A 21211-nucleotide genomic window follows, 5' to 3' on the forward strand; every position below is an offset into this window, starting at 1 on the left:
CGTTCACTCGCTGGTTGATGAGTTCCTCGAGTTCTTGTTCCGTCATTCGATTCAATCGCGCCATTTCCTAATGAAAGAAAATAATTATTCACATGGAATATTATAGATGTAGTGTGTATTTATAGTACATTTATAGCTTGTTAATAATATGAACCAGGTATTATTATAAAAGCCTTTTCTTCTTATTAGCGTTTTATAATTATATCTAGGGTAGTACCTACCCGTTAATGTTCATACTTAATAGCTTAGTACAGAACCAATTACTACAATCTAAATAATACTTAACCATGGAAAATTATTGCATTTCATACTTCGCTATTTTACATATGCTTACATCAAACTTTAAACAAACCACACTAATAATATTATACAAAACATTATGTGATTCCATGGTTTGACACAGCAGCGCATCGTTTGATCTATTTTCTAGGACGTTTAGACACAAAGATTTGCTTAACGCTTATCCTAACTGTCTGCCTATATTTTGGCTGTGGGACTGAAGAACTGGATGCCGGGACAGAACGAATAGGAATAGCGGGGATAGGGGTGGTAGTGTTGAGTGGAATTGGTGCCACATCATTCTCATTAAACTCGGGATTTGGATTTTCTAATTCATTAGCCTTTCGTTTCTTTCCTAGTTCGAACTCGTCTTTTGTAATTTCCTGTATTTCTTCCTCGGGTTCACTTTCCTCCTCGGGTTCACTTTCCTCCTCGGGTTCACTTTCCTCCTCGGGTTCACTTTCCGGGTTCTCTATAGTTGGTTCATCCGGAATTTGTGAGTCTTCCCCAAGGATATCATTTTCGTCATCGGACAGGTTAATGACTGGAACGCCATCTGAAGATTCTGATTCGGAGTCGTTGATTGTGATAACAATTTTTGAGCTCGACATCTATCACACAACAACTAACCCATTAGTACTTATATAATATTTACATATAAATTTTAACCAACAGTGATAAGCAATGGTTTTTTTTTTTTTTAAATCAGACCCGGTCAAAGTCCAGACTTACTAATGTATCCTAACGGCTTCTCGGTTAGACACACTAATGCAGACCTGGTTCGCTAAGACCAACGCTCTGATACCACATGTCATAACTCGTCCTTAACCATAAGAACGTGTTAGATAACGTATGATTTCATTGCGAGGTATTGACCTCTATATGCGACATTTTTTAAAAAGGAAAACTGCATATATTATACATTACAAACCAAACCATTATTTTTGTTACAAGCTTTAGACAATAAAAAGATGATTATCGTTTAACGATAATCTTCGACTTACAAACTTTACAAATGATAATAACAACACGATTTCTAGCATATTTTACAACACACGTCCTTGGATATGCAGTTTTATTTTTGACACAAATATGAGTACGCATGATCCTGCTTAGATTCAACATAATGCAGCGGAAGCTTTAATTATCACCTGAGAATAAACATGTTTAAAAACGTCAACATAAAGTTGGTGAGATATAGGTTTAGTGCGCAGCAATATATATATAGACCACAAGATTTCGTATATAAACATTTCAATAAAAATATTCTAAGTGGTTGAGCACTTGGTAACCATACTTAACATTTTCACGTCGCATATTCCCTTTAATATGAAATCTTACTACACCGTACCAAGTGTAGTCACAAAACGAAGTACTGTGCAACCGTTGAATACTGGTCGTCCAGTCCGATTGGGGTTGTCAGGCCCGATAGATCTATCAACAGGATTCGCGTTTACATTACCGTTGTAAATATTAGTTACCAAGCTACAGGGAAGTATGCCAGTGGTACAACTCAACGTAGAATATATTTTTCAGTTACTTGTGTCCATAATGTAAAACATAAAATACATGTATTCTCATCCCGAAATATTTAGAGTTTAAAAGTGGGACTATATACTCACTCTTGTCTTGATGATATATATATTTTGACTCGGTCTTCCGGTTGATATCACAAACCTATCCATATATAATATATCAATATGTTTTCATTTTAAAACAAACGTTATATATATATATACTTGTTATACTTTTAATATTTTGAATATTTCCTTAGTCCGTAGTTAGCATTCCGATGTTAGTAATTCAATTTTAATGGTTCATTTTTAGATGTTTAATATACCCGCAATGAAATAAATAAAACCCCCAACGAAATAAATAAAACCCCATCGTATATGTATTGGTCGAGATTAATCTTGACCCATGGTACCGGTGTTGTCAAATGACGTGTTGCGTACATAAAGTACCGGTGTTGTCAAATGACGTGTTGCGTACAAACATGGGATCTTATGATTAATCTTCTCGTATTGTTTACGGGTGATCCTGAACCATATAAAATTGAATTATAAGTACATATACATAAAATATCATGTTATCTTAGAAATATGTGATTTATATCATTTTTTCCAATTGATCCCGTAGTTGAAATGATCTAGGATAACCAATTTTGTTTCGGTCATAGTTTCTTCGTTACAAATCCGTTTTCGTTGATTCAAATTGCCATCTTCTTGGATCGAGTTCTTCTTTAAGACTATGAACTGTAAATACCTTGGTTTGTATTCAAAATCATACGGCATAAGTGAAACATTAGTGAAACATATGAAGTTAAACATTTTTGTTACAACAAAATCATTTAATGACCATTTTTCTAAAAATACTTATACTTTGAAAAACCAAGTTTTACCTTGTTAAATTAACATATAAATAAGTTATGTTACATGTCTTGAAGTATTTTAAAAGTTAAGTTAGAAGGATCTATTTAGTTTGCAAACAAGTTTGAAAACATTCAAACTATGTTCTTGTTGTTAAACTTGTATACCACAAAATATGATAGCTATATATATATGAATCGAATAAGGTTATGAACATAGATTCTACCTCAAGTTCCTTGGATAAGTTTGCTGTAAAAGAGAAGTAAGAAGCTAGAATCAAAAGGGTGATAGAAGTGGATGAAAGATTGATAGTAAGTTGGTGTTCTTGGAGGGTTTTCTTGAAGTGTTTTTGTATGGTTTTCTTATGGTGTTTTAGTATGGTTTTTGAAGCTAGATCTTTATGGAACTTTGCTGGATTGTTATGGAGTTTAGAGAGTAAGAAAGAGTGTGTGTTTTTAGTTAAGAGATTGAAGTAAAAATGAATCAAAAATGATGATACATATATACTCCTAAAAATGTGATCTTTAAGGATAACATGACAAAATTTTAGTTTGTATTTTTGTAATTAGTCTTGCAATGATTCAAAAGTAATTACCTTATACATAAGGCATGAATAAGAGCTGGTTAGGTGGTGATTTGATGTGTATTTACTATTAGTAAATACGTATAGGAGCTTGGTATGATACGAGTACAAATACTCTAGGTATACGTATAGAAATTTTGTGAAAAATGGAATGAGGATTCAAATATAGCTATCTTTTGTGAATACACTTATATGATTTTATGTATTTAAGTTCTTAAAAGTGATTAAATACATTACTTATACAATATATGTATAAACATTATATGTCTTAAGTATTTATGTCAAATAACGTTACGTATAGTTATCGTTTTGAAAACTTAAGTTAGTAGTTTCAAAATACACATATAACTTGTTGTTATTAATATAAAATGAGATATTAAAACATTTATTAATCATGTTAAATATGTATATATACATTTATATACACAAACGTATAATTATCATATATTGTATAGTTCGTGATATCATCGGTCAAACTAGACGGTCAAACGTTGTGTAAAACTCTTTTCGGAAATATAAGTCTCGACAATTTGGATTGCTTATCATGTTGGCAAGGTTTAATTTATGTAAATATTAATCTTATAAGTATAGTATGATCGAAAAAGTGCGGGTCGTTACACCTACCATCGGTAAGCATCTCTTTTCTTGCACAAACACTGCACAATTAACTTCATGTGCTAACAAGTTACTGATTTGCAGAGCATATTGAGGCAACGCATCAGACGTCGCCGCAGGTAAATCCGGACCTTGAGGCTACCGCCACGTCCAGGGACAGGGCAATACACCTTGACTCCGATTCTACACCAATCCCACCACACGGTAGCTTCCGTTTGGCAAATCTGGCGTAGCTCACCCAGTCCTCTGCTGAAAATTCCGCAGAGCAGTTCGCCTTTCTGCAACAGATTTTTCCACCTGAGTTTCGCAATCAATTAGCCGCACTGACTTTCCACCAAGCGCATAATGCCTTTATTCAAAACGGCCTTGTGTTTTTTGGTATGTTCGCAGATCAAGCACACCGTGCCACCAATCTGTACCAGGTGGCCGTGCGCAAAGGAACAGAGCTTGGGTTGCTGCAGGCTAGTGTCGATCAGGTTAAGAAAGATAAGAATGAAGCGGAAGAGGCGCGTAAGGCTGCAGAGGCGACTGCGGCGGAGACAAAAACCGCGCTGATTGAGGAAAGGAAGAAGAACTGCGAGCTGGTGGGGGCGGTTGACCAGGATAAGGGGGAGACGGAGCGTCTGCGGTTAGAACTGGAAAGGGTGCGCAGGGAGATGGACGACGCGGTGACTGGCCACTAGCTGGCAGAGGCAGACTTGTCAAAGCTTCACACCTCCCTTCCTGTCATCGCGCAAAAGGTAATGGACTCGGGGCCCGTCACTAAAAAGTTCAACGCCTACGTCAATGTAGTGAAAGAGCATGACCTCAACAAGGTGATGCTTGAGGTGATCAAAGGCTGCGACCTCACGCTACCGTACCCTGAAGTTGTGCGGAAAAATTTGAAAGAGGGTACAGCTGAGGCGCTCCTAGAAGCGGAGCAGGCCATCCAGTCCATCCCGATCCCCTTAATAGACGCTTTCGCTGCGGATCCCAATATGCCAATTGATGGGTTTCTCAAGGAAGATTTTTAATTTGAACACTTTAATGTTATGCGCCGTAAGTCCTATGCTTAGGCAGGCAATTGTAATTACAATTTTTGAGCCCCAAGTCCCGTGTTGGGCAGGCAGTTGAAACAATTATAATTTGTAATAACTCAGTTATATATATTTTGTGTTATGCATGCGTTGTGTGTTAATTGTTTATATATCGCGAATCAAAACAAAGGGTGAACCGCATGCCTATGCGCATAGCTAACCAAAACTCATGCGCATACGCAGGTACTGTGTAAAATAAATCAATACTTCAACAATTCTACCTTTTAATAGTTTAGACTCAAAAGCTACTGCGTTATTGCTTTGTCATATGCTAGAGGTGCAGTTTAGCTGTATGGTAAGCAACGCAACCAAAAAAAAAACCAATGCTTTTACGCTTAAGAGTTCCTCAAGCAAACCAATGCGAGAGTAATTACGCATAAGCAAACCAATGCTTGTATTTTTAAGTCGACTTGGCAGCCATCTAGTCTGCGTGGCGCTTGGCTAGGGGAAATCCAATTCCCTTCGCCTGCCGTTAATGTCTAGCCTTGTAACCAAACAGGCTTCTGCCGCACGGGGGCTAGAGGACACCCCTTAAGTAGGCAGGAACCGCATACAAAAAAGAAAGAAATACACAACAAAAGTATGCGCGAGTAAAAATTTAATTGGCATTAATCATGATTACAACCGTGACACATCCAAACGGACGGAAAATACATAGAAAAAATAATGCGCTAAAATAAATTGGAGTGATCAGGTCCATCCAGCTACATATAACATTTTTTCAACAACGTCGCGTGCCAAGTGCGTTTCACAGGTTTTCCATCTAATGTCTCAAGATGGTATGCCCCGATGTTGCTTGCTTTTGCTACCTTGTATGGACCTTCCCAACGGGGGCCCAATTTCCCAGTATCCTCCGCATGACTTGTGTCATTCTGATGCCAAACTAAGTCCCCGCACTTATAAGAGTGCGAATGCACACGCTGATTGTAGTACTTTACAATTTTCTGCTTATTATTGGCTTCGTTCACCGCCGCAGAGAGTCTGCGTTCTTCAAGCAGATTAAGATTTTCCCGCAAAGCCTCTGAGTTATTCTGCTCGTCGAAATTTTGTATGCGGAACGTTGGTACCCCAATCTCTGTGGGTACAACAGCTTCTGACCCATAGACCAAACTGAACGGAGTCTCAACAGTGCTTGCTTTGGGTGTTGTTCTATGTGCCCATAAAACCTTTGGTAGTTCGTCCACCCAACCAACGCGACCATGACCCAACCTAGCTTTGATTCCAGCTACTATATCCCGGTTGGTGAATTCGCACTGGCCATTCACCTGCGGATGCACAATGGAAGTAAAAGTTTGCTTAATATTAAGCTCCGCGCAACAACTGCGAAAAGGATCCCCCGCAAACTGTGTACCGTTATCACTAATGATTTCATTTGGTATGCCGAATCGACAAACAATGTCTTCCCATACAAAATTTCGCACCCTATTTCCTGAAATTATTGCCAGCGGTCGCGCTTCAACCCACTTAGTGAAATATTCGATTGCAACAATCAAGAATTTGATGTTTCCTGCGTGTGCAGAGTATGCGTAAGATATTGATGTAAGTAGTATATGGTATAAAATAAATGATAATATTACCTCGGCCTTTTGGAAATGGTCCGACTATGTCAATTGCCCATTTGCAGAATGGCCATGGTGATGAGACTGGGATCACTGGATGCTCAGGTGCTCTACTGATAGGTGCATGTATTTGGCAAGATTCGTATTGCTTAATTATGCGCGCGGTATCTGCGTACATGGTGGGCCAATAATAACCTAGCCGCATAATTTTTGAAACAATAGACTTGTGCCCCAAATGAAGAGCGCATGCGCCCTCATGCACCTCGCATATAACCTCCTCTGCCTCTTTCGGGCTAATGCACCTCAAATGTGGTCCTAAATAATTTTTTTGATATAGGACGTAACCCTCAAGGGCATATAATGGTGCCTTAGTGCGGACTTTCTTTGCATCAACAGAATCCGTAGGTGAGGTGCCATCCTGCAGAAAAGCAATGATAGGTGTCATCCACGTTGAGCTGGATTCCTCAATAGGTGCCACTAATGGCATCATAACAATGGATTTCGCATGCAATTCTTCTATAAGAACTTTCTTCCCCAGATGATCAAAGGCCAAAGCAGCCAATTTGCTAAGCGCATCTGCCTTCTTATTTTGCCACCGCATTACTTGGGAGATTTGAAAAGCCTCAAACTGGTCAGCGAGGTTATGAACAAGTGATAAATACTGCTGCATGGCTATGTCATGCGCTTCGAAGTCTCTGCTGACTTGACTGCATACCAGCTTTGAATCCACATAAGCGTGCAGAATTTTAACATTTAATTTATGCGCAATACGCATACCTGATAACAAAGCCTCATATTCTGCTTCGTTGTTCGTAACAGCAAAATTAAACCGCAGCGCGTATGTATGCTCTTCGCCGTCTGGGCCAGTTAAAATTACACTTGCACCCGCGCCAGCTGCGCTGCAGGCACCATCGGTGTATAACTCCCATGGTGACAAAGGTGGTACAGGCGTATCCTGATGTTTTGCCAATGCTTCAACATCCGCAGGTAACTCTGCTAGGTAATCCGCAAGTATTTGACCTTTGACCGCGCTGCGCAAAGAAAAATTTATTTCATGTTCTCCTAACTCAACTGCCCATTTAGCCATTCGGCCAGAAATCTCAGGCTTGTATAACACCTGAAAGAAATATGATTGCGTTAGTCAATGTGGTAACCCCGGACATTGTCACAAATTAGGCATGTACCAACCTGTTTGATCGGTTGATCAGTTAGAACTACGATTGGATGTGCTTGAAAGTACCGGCGCAAACGTCGTGCCGTGTGGACTAGCGCATATACGAGCTTTTCTATTGGTGAATAGTTTACTTTGCTTGATGTCAGCGTCTTGCTTACGAAGTAGACCGGCATTTGCGTCTGAGAAAATCTCAGCGTTATATTTCTGCAAAATAAATAATGCATGTAAATAAAAGAGAATGGATTACCTTTCCGCGATCTGCGATAAGAACCGAGCTGATAGCCTCTTTCGATGCCGCAATGTATAGCGTAAGCGTTTCTCCTTATACTGGCGCAGTGAGTGTTGGTAATTCAGCGAGCACCTTCGTCATCTCCTGAAAGGCTGATTCTGCTTCCTGAGTCCATACGAAGTCCTTTATCTTCAAGCAATTCTTCAAAGTATTGAAGAATGACAACTGTCGCTCTGCAGCTTTTGACAAAAACCGTGTGATTGCCGCGAGCTTCCCAGTTAGACTCTGCACATCTTTCTTTGTTCTTGGAGATGGTAAACTATCAATATCCTTAATCTTTTTGGGATTCGCCTTAATTCCTCGCGCCGTCACTACATGACCTAGAAACTTGCCTTCCTCTTCCCCAAAACTGCATTTGAGCGGGTTAAGCTTCATGTTGATCCTGCACAGAGACGCAAACGTTTCTAGGATGTCTGCGAGCATTTCTTCTTCAGTGTTACTTTTAATTACCAAGTCATTGACGTATGCTTCAAGATTTCTACCAATTTGGTGCTTGAAGGCTGCGTCAATTATGCGCTGATAGGTCGCGCCTGCGTTCTTTAATCCAAAGGGCATCTTCGTATAACAATAAATACCTTGTGGCGTATGAAAAGCAGTTTTGTCCTCATCTTCCGCAGCCATTAAGATTTGGTGATAACCCTTGTATGCATCTAGAAAACACTTGTACCAGAAACCTGACAATGATTCCACCTTCCAGTCTATCTTCGAGAGAGGGTAGTTGTCCTTGGGACACGTTTTATTTATGTCTTTAAAATCAACACACCTCCGCCAATTACCGTCGGCCTTTTTCACCAACACAGGATTAGAAACCCATGTCTGATACCGCACTTCCCGCAGAATGTTCGCTTTGACAAGGTTATCTACTTATGCGCATAAACAATCACTGCGCTCAAGAGCCATATGTCGCTTTTTTTGTCTAACGGGTGTGAGTGATGGATTAACATTCAACTTATGTTCCGCAATATCGCGCGGAACCCCAGTCATGTATGATTCTTGCCATGCAAAAACATCTGCATTTGCAGATAATATTCCATGTAACTTAGCCTTGGTTTCAGCTGACAAGCCTGCGCTGATTTTGATACGCTTGTCTGGATGCAATCGATTAGCTATGACCGCACTGCTTGCAAGTTGTTCTCCCATGCTGGGAATGTTTACAGACACAACTGAACCACACAACTCGGTTGTTTGATGTGACGCAATTGTGGCAACCCCTCCCTTCGTAGGAAACTTAATCAAGCCATGCACCACCGATGGTATAATGTTAAAACGCCGTATGAAATTTCTCCCAAGCAGCGCATTGTCCAGCGAAGTTGAACGAACCACATAAAAGTCAACTAACTCATGTCTGACCAACTGCAGATTCTTATCATTTGCGAGCTCTATTATTAGCTCTATCCGGCCTAGCGGCCATGAGCTTTCTCCGGAGAACCCAGATAGCGTAATATCAGATTGGCGTAACTGCGTTTTAACTTCTGTAGGGAGGAAACAATAGCAATGCTCGTGCATAATGTCAACGCCACTCCCGGTGTCAACATGCATGCGTTTAATTTGTACTCCGCAAGTAGGGATGCGACACTTAATGATAATGGGCTCGTTAACTGTGTCGATTGACATTACAGGAGGAAATGTGATTGGGAGAAGTTCTCAGTCCTGGTGATCATTGTACTTTCTCCGCTGGTTAACTTTCTCTGCGTCGACCATATTAATGGTTAAGTCGGCATTTTTTGTTTTATCAACTTTTTGCCATGCGAAAGTTTTAGCCTTCGACCCCTCCTCTGCGGCTTTTCCCTTGTCCTTCTTAGGTGGTTTTAGGTGATCCAATTTACCTGCGCACAGTGTCTCAAGCACTCATTCCATCAAGTTTTTACATCGATTTGTGTCATGACCGTAATCATCATGGATTCACAATACTTTGTTTTATCCCGCTTACCAAATTCTGTAAGCGGAGTTGGAACCGCAAAGGTCGCGCACACTGGTTCGGTTGCCAAAATTTCCTTTGGTGTTTTAGACAAACTTTTCAGCAGCGCATAGTTCTGATTATTGATGCCGCGCTGGTTACTGTTTCGATAATTGCCACTTGATTTTCCTTTACCATTTCTGATAGGACCACCGCTAGGATACCTTCCGCGAGAGTTACTTCCGCGGTTTTGATCACGCGATCGATCATCATCGTCATTACTTTCATTGTGCGAGCTGGCGGTGGGAATATCGTTATCTTCGCCACTCCGCATATAATCATGGCATTCTTTAAGTGCTTCAGCATAAGTTGTTGGCACCGTATGGCGCAAACGCTTGACCAACGTTGGGTGACGCTCTGAGTTTATACCATGTATGAGTCCGGAAATCTGCTGCTCTGGCTTAAGATCTAGTATACGCAGACACTCATTAGTATATCTTGTGAAAAATTCACCCAAAGATTCCTTGAATTTCTGCACAATATCACGACATTCGATATGAGTGCCTTTGCATGGCCTCTGATTCTGATATTGCAGCAAGAACTTCGTCAGCAGATCCATGAACCCGGATATGCTACCTGATGGGAGTTTATTAAACCATTCGCGAGCAATGCCCTGCAGCGTCATGGGAAATATCTGACATGCAACCGGATCCACCCAACCATGGGTGCGCATTGCGCCTTCGAAATGCTGCTGGAAGTCATCCGGATCAGTTAAACCATTATAAGTACCCAGTGTGTGGGGTATCTTTGGCGCTGATGGAAACGGATATGCAGTTATATGCGGAGGAAACTTATCAAAAGTAGTTGGTAGCTCAAAAGGTAGTTTAACAGGGTCACCTTTGAGCCCTGCGAAGAAACGCTTCATCATATCCTGAACAAAATCAGGTTGCGAAAATAGGTGGACCATGTCAGGAGGTTCCGCCTGCATAAATTGGCTTGTGAGGTTCGCCTGCCCCTGAATATTTTGCCAAGGTTGCCCCGGCGTTTGCGGATATAACCAAGGCTGATGCGTTGGAAAAGAAGGCAGGCTTACCGGCGCAGATTATACGGGTAGCTGAAAAGGTGCCGAAACCTGTGGCGCAGATGCCTGCGAGACCTGAGGATATGCCATTATAAGTCCAACCGTATGCGCAGTGCTTTGCTGTTCTGCGGTTATCAGCGTCCAATGAGAATTGGCATCTGAAATGACACCAAACCCCCAACTATTAAGTAATGCCTGCGCATCCGCAGGGGTTAGAAACTGTGAAATTGGGCGCGGTGGCTGCCAAGGCTGCAGTGGTGTAAAGGACGAACTTTGCTGATAAGCCTGCGTCTGCAGAGGGATTGATACAGTGGTGCTGTAAATAGGCATCTGGCCGCAACATACTACATGCGGGCCTATAGGTTCACCGCTAGTGCCTGCAAAGATAACTCTTGGATCCACTACAGAAAAATCTAGCCGCGTAGTTGTGACCGCCGAGTTTGCCCTTGGCGGTGTAATTCCATCCGGATATATCGACTTGTACCTTTGGAAAGGCTCGCCGGACACTGGTGGAGGGTAAGGCGTATATCCTGCCCCCGTAGTCATAGCTTGCCTCTGCTGATTACCAGACGGCATGTTTTGATTGTCTGTTTGAGTACGTTCCGATGAGTCCCCGGAAGTCATGATACTGGAAAGGAGATAAAAAATTCAGAAATTTTGAGAATAATGAGCTTTATAATTCAAAACTTTAAAAGAAAAAAAACAATTAAACACGTCTTGAATTAGTTCGACTCTCAACGAAAGCACCACTTGATCATGCATATATTTTCCATAGGGTAAATATGCCTGTTCAATACGTAAAAGGGGGGTTTAAGGATCTTAGAACAAGGCTCTCCGGTCCAGCTACTGTGAATAAGCCTGGCTGACATGATGATGTCAGCAGGGTGGCCAAGTGATTAAGTCCACCTTTGATAACGGTCGTTGATCAGAAGGCCCCAATCAAGGTTGTAGGTGCTAGCGAATAAAAGACTAACCTGTAAACCTTGGAAAGATGAATGATGGTAGTTTGCTGCGTAGGATGTGTAGTAGGTGGTGGTTACATAATATTCGTCGTTCCTAGAATGATAATTAGGGTTTATATGTAGGCCAACCCTAATTCTAGAACCATCCAAGATAATGATAATCTCGTTCATAATTAACTCCCCCGAATCATGGATATAATTATGGAAAATATATTGACTTGATGACCAAGTAACTGCCGTACCGGGAACAAAGGCATTTGATACATAACCGTATGCCGCATACAAGGTACACGCATTCGCATGCTATCGAGTGCCCGCATACGGATGGAATGCGCATGCGGGTTGCGGTATCATTAAAAGCGTCGGCTACCACATTCACCTTTCCCGGGTGGTAACGAATCTCAAAATCGTAATCATTCAACCATTCAATCCACCTATGCTGCCTCATATTCAGTTGTTTCTGATCCAATATATGTTGGAGACTTTTACATATAATACTTTTGACCCCATATAAGTAGTGCCTCCGTGTCTTTAATGCAAAAACAACAGCACCCAATTCCAAATCGTGAGTCGTATAATTTTGCTCGTAAATCTTTAATTGTCTGGACGCATAAGCAATTACCTTCGTTCGTTGCATTAATACACAACTGAGGCCTTGCTTTGAGGCATCACAATAAATCAAAAAATCATCATTCCCTTCAGGCAATGACAATATAGGTGCTGTAGTTAACTTTTTCTTCAACAATTGAAACGCTTTCTCTTGTTCCTCCTTCCATTCAAATTTCTTCCCTTTATGCGTTAATGCAGTCAAGGGGTTTTGCTATTTTGGAAAAATATTGGATGAATCTTCTGTAGTAACCAGCCAATCCCAAAAATTGGCGTATCTGCGTAGGAGTTTTCGGTGTTTCCCACTTCTCAACGGTTTTAATCTTTGCCGGATCAACTTGAATGCCTTCTTTGCTCACTATATGACCGAGGAATTGAACTTCTTTCAACCAAATGCACACTTTGAAAATTTAGCGTACAATTTTTCCTTCCTCAACAATTCTAGCACTTTTCTCAAATTTTCTTCGTGCTCTTGATCATTCTTTGAGTAAATAAGGATGTCATCAATGAAAACAATGACAAACTTATCAAGATATGGTCCACACACTCGGTTCATGAGGTCCATGAACACAGCTGGTGAGTTAGTTAATCCAAATGGCATAACCATAAACTCATAATGACCGTAACGCGTTCTAAAAGCAGTCATCAGAATAGCATCCTCCTTCACTCGCATTTGATGATACCCGGAACATAAATCAATCTTCGAATAAACTAATGAACCTTGCAGTTGATCAAATAAGTCGTCGATTCTCGGTAGTGGATAACGGTTCTTGATGGTAAGTTTGTTCAACTATCTGTAGTTGATATACAACCTAATTGTACCATCTTTGTTTTTGACAAATAAAACAGGAGCTCCCCATGGTGATGTACTTGGTCGTATGAAACCACACTCTAAAAGTTCTTGTAACTGGCTTTGGAGTTCCTTCATTTCACTAGGTGCGAGTCTGTATGGAGCATGAGCTATTGGTGCAGTGTAGTGACCCAAACTTTTCCATGATTATATATTAATTGAAAACTATAATTGCATGATTAAATGTTTCCAACATGTTAAGCAATCAAACTTGTTAAGACTTGATTATTTGAAATGAGTTTCATGTAGACAATTGACCACCCAAGTTGACCGGCGATTCACGAACGTTAAAACTTGTAAAAATGACCTGGCGATATATATATGGATATACATATAGTTTACATGAGATTATGATAAGTAAGTATCTCCATAAGTATATTAACAATGAGTTATATACATAAAAATGAGACTACTAAGTTAAGAAACTCGAAACGATATATATAACGATTATCGTTATTACAACGTCTTACTAAATACATATGTATCTTATTAAGATATTGTTACACTATATTTAACATGATAAAATGATAATTATATATATCATTAAGTATGTTAACAATGAACTACATATGTAAAACAAGACTACTAACTTAAGAATTTTGAAACGAGGCATATATGTAACGATTATCGTTGTAACGACATTTTAATGTATATATATCATATTAAGATATATTCATACATCATAATATCATGATAATGTAATAATTTAACATCTCATTAGATATAATAAACAATGGTTTAACAATATTAAATGAGATCGTTAACTTAAAGGTTTCAAAATAACACTTACATGTAACGACTAACGATGACTTAACGACTCAGTTAAAATGTATATACATGTAGTGTATTTAGATGTATTAGTACACTTTTGAAAGATTTCAAGACATATATCAGAACACTCTTACTTAACAAAAATGCTTACAATTACATTCTCATTCATTTTCATCAACAATTCTACTCATATGCACCCGTATTCGTACTCGTACAATACACAGCTTCTAGATGTATATACTATTGGTAGATACACTCAATGATCAGCTCCTTAGCAGCCTTAATGAGTCATCAAGACATGTAGGAACCATCATTAGACAACTAGCATGACTTATGAGAAAGAAAACAAAAACAAGAACTCCTTTTAACCCCAATCACATTCACCACTCACCACCCACTCCATTTCACTTCCAATTTTCTTCCCAATTCTCTCTCGAAACACACACAATCTTCCATGAACGTCTAAGTTACTATTTTTCCAGCAAAAATCATCAAATACAAGCTTTGGTTATTATCTATAATCATCATAAAAATAATTACTCAAGAACACATCAAGAACACTTCCAAGTTTACAAGTTTACTTCCAAGTTTCCTAATCCATTCCAAGCAATCATCTAAGATCAAGAAACCTTTTTTATTTACAGTAGGTTATCTTTCTAAATCAAGGTAATATTCATATTCAAGCTTTGATTCAATTTCTATAACTATAACTATCTTAATTCGAGTAATAATCTTACTTGAACTTATTTTCGTGTCATGATTCTATTTCAAGAACTTCCAAGCCATCAAAGATCCTTTGAAGCTCAAGTTATTTTTTCATCATTTCCAGTAGGTTTACCTACTAAACTTGAGGTAGTAATGATGTTCATAACATCATTCATTTCATATATATATAACTATCTTATTCGAAGATTTAAACATGTAATCACTAGAACATAGTTTAGTTAATTCTAAACTTGTTCGCAAACAAAGTTAATCCTTCTAACTTGACTTTTAAAATCAACTAAACACATGTTCTATATCTATAAGATATGCTAACTTAATGATTTAAAGCCTGGAAACGCGAAAAACACCGTAAAACCGGACATACGCCGTCGTAGTAACACCGCGGGCTATTTTGGGTTAGATAATTAAAAACTATGATAAACTTTGATTTAAAAGTTGTTCTTCTGGGAAAATAATTTTTTTTATGAACATGAAACTATATCCAAAAATCATGGTTAAACTCAAAGTGGAAGTATGTTTTTCAAAATAGTCATCAAGATGTCGTTCTTTCGACGGAAATGACTACATCTTTCAAGAGTGACTTGTAACCTGTATTGCTGACTATAAACTTATACTTTTTCTGTTTAATTTCATAAATTTCGGTTCATTATAAAACCATAGCATTTTTAATCACTCAAAACGGATTTAAAATGAAGAAGTTATGGGTAAAACAAAATTGGATATTTTTATTAGTTTTAGCTACGTGAAAATTGTAACAAATCTATACTAATCATATCCTAGCTAACTTATATTGTATTATACATGTATTCTAACATATAGTATGTAATCTTGAGATACCATTGACACGTATACAATGTTTTGACATATCATATCGACCTATCTATATATATTATTTGGAACAACCATAGACACTCTATATGCTGTAATGATCGAGTTCGCTATACAGGGTTGAGGTTGATTCCAAAAATATATATACTTTGAGTTGTAATCTAGCCTGAAGCTTGTATACACTGGGTCGTGGATTGATCTAAGATAATTTATATTGATTTATTTCTGTACTGCTAACTGTGGACAACTAGTTGTAGGCTACTAACGTTGGACAGCTAACTTAATAAACTTAAATCATTAAAACATAATAAAAATGTTATGAATGTATTTCGATCATACTTTGATATATATGTACATATTTGTTATAGGTTCGTGAATCGACCCGTGGCCAAGTGTTATTTCCCGACGAAGGAAAAATCTGTGAAAGTGAGTTAAAGTCCCACTTTTAAAATCTAATATTTTTGGGATGAGAATACATGCAGTTTTATAAATGTTTTACAAAATAGACACAAGTACGTGAAACTACTTTCTATGGTTTAATGATCGAAGTCGAATATGCCCCTTTTTGCTTGGTAACCTAAGAATTAGTAAACTGATCTACTAATTGACACGAATCCTAAAGATAGATCTATTGGGCCTAACGAACCCCATCCATGGTTGCAGATGCTTTAGTACTTCGAGTTTTTTGTCATGTCCGATGGATGTCCCGGAATGATGGGGATATTCTTATATGCATCTTGTTAATGTCGGTTACCAGGTGTTCACCATATGAATGATTTTTATGCATGCATGCTGTTTACAAGAAATGGAAATATGAAATCTTGTGGTCTATTAATATGAATTGATAAATATATAGGCTAAACCTATAACTCACCAACATTTTTGTTGATGTTTTAAGCATGTTTATTCTCAGGTGATTGTTAAGAGCTTCCGCTGTTGCATACTAAATTAAGGACAAGATTTAGAGTCCATGCTTGTATAATAGTGTTTAAAAACTGCATTCGAAGACTTATGTTGATGTGTAATATTATTGTAAACCATTATGTAATGGTCGTGTGAAAAACGCTATATTTTAAATTATCATTATTTGATAATCGTCGTAATATTTTAAAGGTTATGGTTTGTTTTAAAATCGAATGCAGTCTTTGAAAAACGTCTCATATAGAGGTCAAAACCTCGCAACGAAATTAATTAATATGGAACGTTTATAATCAATATGAACGGGACATTTCATGCAGCTCCTGGTACCAGATCTATTTGAAATTCATCAGATCAGTGTGGAGGTAGTCCCGGTAATTCTTTCGAAAATACATCGGGAAATTCTTTTGCGACGGAAACATCATTGATGTTCTTTTCTTCGAGTTTGACTTCTTCAATGTGTGCTAGAATGGCATAGAAACCTTTTCTTATTAGCTTTTGCGCCTTCAAATTACTAATAAGATTTAACTTCGCGTTGCTCTTCTCTCCATACAACCCTTGTTTTCTCTTTTCGCGCATAATGTGAATCGCATTTTTGTAACAAATGATCTCTGCTTTCACCTCTTTCAACCAGTCCATGCCAATTATCACATCAAAACTCCTTAACTCTACTGGTATCAAATCAATCTTAAACGTTTCGCTAACGAGTTTAATTTCTCGATTCTGACATATTTTATCCGCTGTAATTAATTTACCGTTTGCTAATTCTAGTAAAAATTTATTATCCAAAGGCGTTAATGGACAACTTAATTTGGCACAAAAATCTCTACTCATATAGCTTCTATCCGCACCAGAATCAAATAAAACATAAGCAAGTTTTTCATCGATAAGAAACGTACCCGTAACAAGATCTGGGTCTTCCTGCACTTCTGCCGCATTAATATTGAAAACTCTTCCTCGGCCTTGACCATTATTATTCCCCTGGTTGGGACACTTACTTTTGTAATGGCCCTTTTTTCCGCATCTGAAACAAGAAATGTCGTCATTTTCTGTTCCATTAACCCCTGGTTCGTAAACTTCACACTTTGCCACACTATGCCCCTTTCTATTACACTAGGTACATGATACCGAACGGTAAGTAGTTGGATGGTACCCTTCACACCTTTTGCACGGAATTTTCTGATTTTAGTTGACGTTTTTATTATTGAGATAGTTGTTGGGATTGTTGTTGTTGGGACGTTTGTTGTAGTTGTTATGGGGGTTATTGTAGTTGTTGTTGGGATTGTGATTGTTGTTACGATTAATGTTGCGGTTGTTGTGGTTGTTATAACGATTGTTGTTGCTATTGTATTAGTGACCCTTGTCACTGTTTTCTTCCCACTTTCTCTTGACTTGCTTCATTTTGGCCTCCTCAGCCGCCTGCTCTTTAATTCTTCCCTCAATCTGATTTATGAGTTTGTGAGCCAGTCAACTTGCCTTTTTTATGGAGGTGGGCTCGTTTGAACTCACATCCTCCTGAATCCTTTCTGGTAGTCCTTTTACAAACGTGTCGATATTCTCCTCTTCATCCTCGAACACTCCTGGACACAATAGGCACAACTCTGTGAATCATCGTTCGTATGTGGTAATATCGAACCCCTGTGTTCGTAATCCTCTAAGCTCTGCCTGAAGCTTATTGACCTCGTTTCTAGGACGATACTGCTCTTTCATCATATGTTTGAATGATGACCACGGTAGGGCGTAAGCAGCATCTTGTCCCACCTGTTCGAGATAAGCGTTCCACCATGTTAACGCAGTACCCGTGAAGGTATGCGTAGCGTACTTTACCTTGTATTCTTCAGTACATTTACTTATGGAAAACACCGATTTGACCTTCTCTGTCCACCATTTTAATCCGATTGGTCCTTCGGTTCCATCAAATTCAAGAGGTTTGCAGGCAGTAAATTCCTTGTAGGAGCATCCTACACGATTTCTTGTGAAATTTGTTCCATTGCTGGATTCAGAGTTATTGTTATTTTGCATCGCAGCCTGTACTGCGGCTATATTTTCAGCAAGGAATGCACGGAAATCTTTCTCGCTCATATTCAAGTTCTGCCTAGTAGTCGGTGCCATTTCCTTCAAAAATAGCCAAAAGTTTTAAGTTAATCATATAGAATATTAAGAGTAGTATTTTGTAGCATAATTTGAACTTATTATAAAAGCTTTTTCTTCATATTAGCGTTTTATAATTGTGATTAGGGTATTACCTACCCGTTAAAGTTCATACTTAATAGCTAGTACAAAAATTGCTACTACTATCAACATAATATTCTATCATGAAAAACTTTAATTCATTAACATTTTACGCTTAAATTTTTGATACAATATCATACAATCATACAATACCGTTATTTTACATACAACATGAAATAAGGCACACGATGACCATAATACCAGGCAGCTGTCAGGACAATTCTAGTGAAACTCAAACTGTTCAGTGAAGGCGATAAAGACACGTAATTCATAAGACCAGAAACAAGTCATGTATTCGGGTTTCACTAGTACTATTTCCCATCCTTGATCAAGTGGGGAATAACCGTTGTGACCGTTGGCATGGCAGCACGCTGTAATGTCGTCAAAATGACGGGGGTTATGTAATATCCAACAGCGCTGTAATAAGTTAAAAACCTTATCTCTTACCCCAACTACTGAATCTGTCACTTGTGGGAATGTTTCATTAAGAAGTTGCAATCCGATGTTCTTTTTCTCAATTTGGTGAGAAGCGAACATCACTAACCCGTAAACATAACATGCTTCTTTAAGTTGCATGTTTGAAGCTCTTTCTAAAGAACGAATTCCTATGTTGGGATATGTGGAGTCAAAATAGGCTCTCAACCCGTAGCGGAAAATTGCATTAGGGTTTCCCGCACACAATGCCTTAAAGAAAACATGGCGTAACTTAAGGTCTCCCCAATGTGATATACACCATCTATCGAAGGAAAGCCTTTTATAAACCAAGGCATGCCTGGAACGTCTTTCAAACATCTTACAAACTAATTTTGCCATAAACAAATGAGCTGAGGAATCCTAATCAACTCTAGACAAGATTTCATCAATCATATCCCGTGGTAGGTCTTCTAAAATATTCGGTTGTCTATCCTTAACGTCCATTTTGTATTTTTATACTGTAAAAGAGATGAAAAATTAGATCTTGTAAAGGATGATAGAATACAAACATTACAAGCAATTTTTACATACAGCATAAAATTACAAGCACACTACAGTACACATATTACACAGCATGATTACAATTCTTTATTCTGACTCACTTGTTTCCTCGTCCTCGGACTTGGTTCGTTTTGCTAATTTCCTAGGGATACATGGTGCTCCTCTAATATGAGCCGTCGTTTTCATAAATGGTTTAGAAAAACCTGGTGGCTTAGATGTTCCAGGGTTATAGTTAAAATTTAAGAAATACGGGTGTTTACGGTATATCCCATCGGGATATTTCATGTTAACATAAAGTTCATTGGTTTTGGACTCGGGTTTCTCTATTTTGATAGCTTTTCCCTTATTATTTTCTTTTGCTATATTAAATTGGGCCGGGGTAATTTCTATAACATCATTGGAATCCTCGTCGGGATCCAATTCATCAGAAAATTGGTAATCTTCCCAATATTTTTCTTTCTCGGCGGAAACACCATTGACCATTTTTAACTTTGGTCCATTGGTTGAGGATTTTCTTTTATTTAACCGTTTTTCTGTAGTTATTAATATTTCTTCCTCCGGAACCTCCTCTTCTTCCGGTTCTTCTTCTTCCGGTTCCTCTTCGGGAATTTGTGAATCTTCCCAAAATACATTCGACTCTTCATTATTATTAGGTGAGTCGATGAGATTTGTACTAGAAGTAGACATCTATCATACAATAGCAAGCACGTTAAGAGATTAATATATCACATAATATTTACATGTAAAAAAAATATATAGTTTCCAACAAAAAGTGTTAAGCAATCGTTTTTAAAGTAAACATGCTCGAAGTCCAGACTTACTAATGCATCCTAACAACTCGATAAGATACACTAATGTAAATTTCTGGTTCTCTAAGACCAATGCTCGGATACCAATTGAAATGTACCGTTCATATGGATTATAAACGTTTCATATTAATTGGTTTCGTTGCGAGGTTTTGACCTCTATATGAGATTTTTTTCAAAGACTGCATTCGTTTTTAAAACAAACCATAACCTTTATTTTATTGAAAAAGGTTTAAAGGACATAGCGTAGATTATCAAATAATGATAATCTAAAATATAGCGTTTACACACGACCATTACATAATGGTTTACATTAATATGTTACAACAAAAGGTAATTCCGAATGCAGTTTTTAAACAATATAATACAAGCATGCTGACTCCAAATCTTGTCTTTAATTAGCATGCAACAGCGGAAACTCTTAATAATCACCTGAGAATAAACATGCTTTAAATGTCAACAAAAAATATTGATGAGTTATAGGTTTAATCTTTATCATAAATCATAATAATAATAATAGGCCACAAGATTTCAATTATAACCGCACACTTAACCCGTGTACAAAATAATACGCGTAACCCGCGAATTAAAAATCATTCATATGGTGAACACCTG

Source organism: Rutidosis leptorrhynchoides, chromosome 1 (assembly GCF_046630445.1).
Source record: "Rutidosis leptorrhynchoides isolate AG116_Rl617_1_P2 chromosome 1, CSIRO_AGI_Rlap_v1, whole genome shotgun sequence".
Taxonomy (NCBI): Eukaryota; Viridiplantae; Streptophyta; class Magnoliopsida; order Asterales; family Asteraceae; genus Rutidosis; species Rutidosis leptorrhynchoides.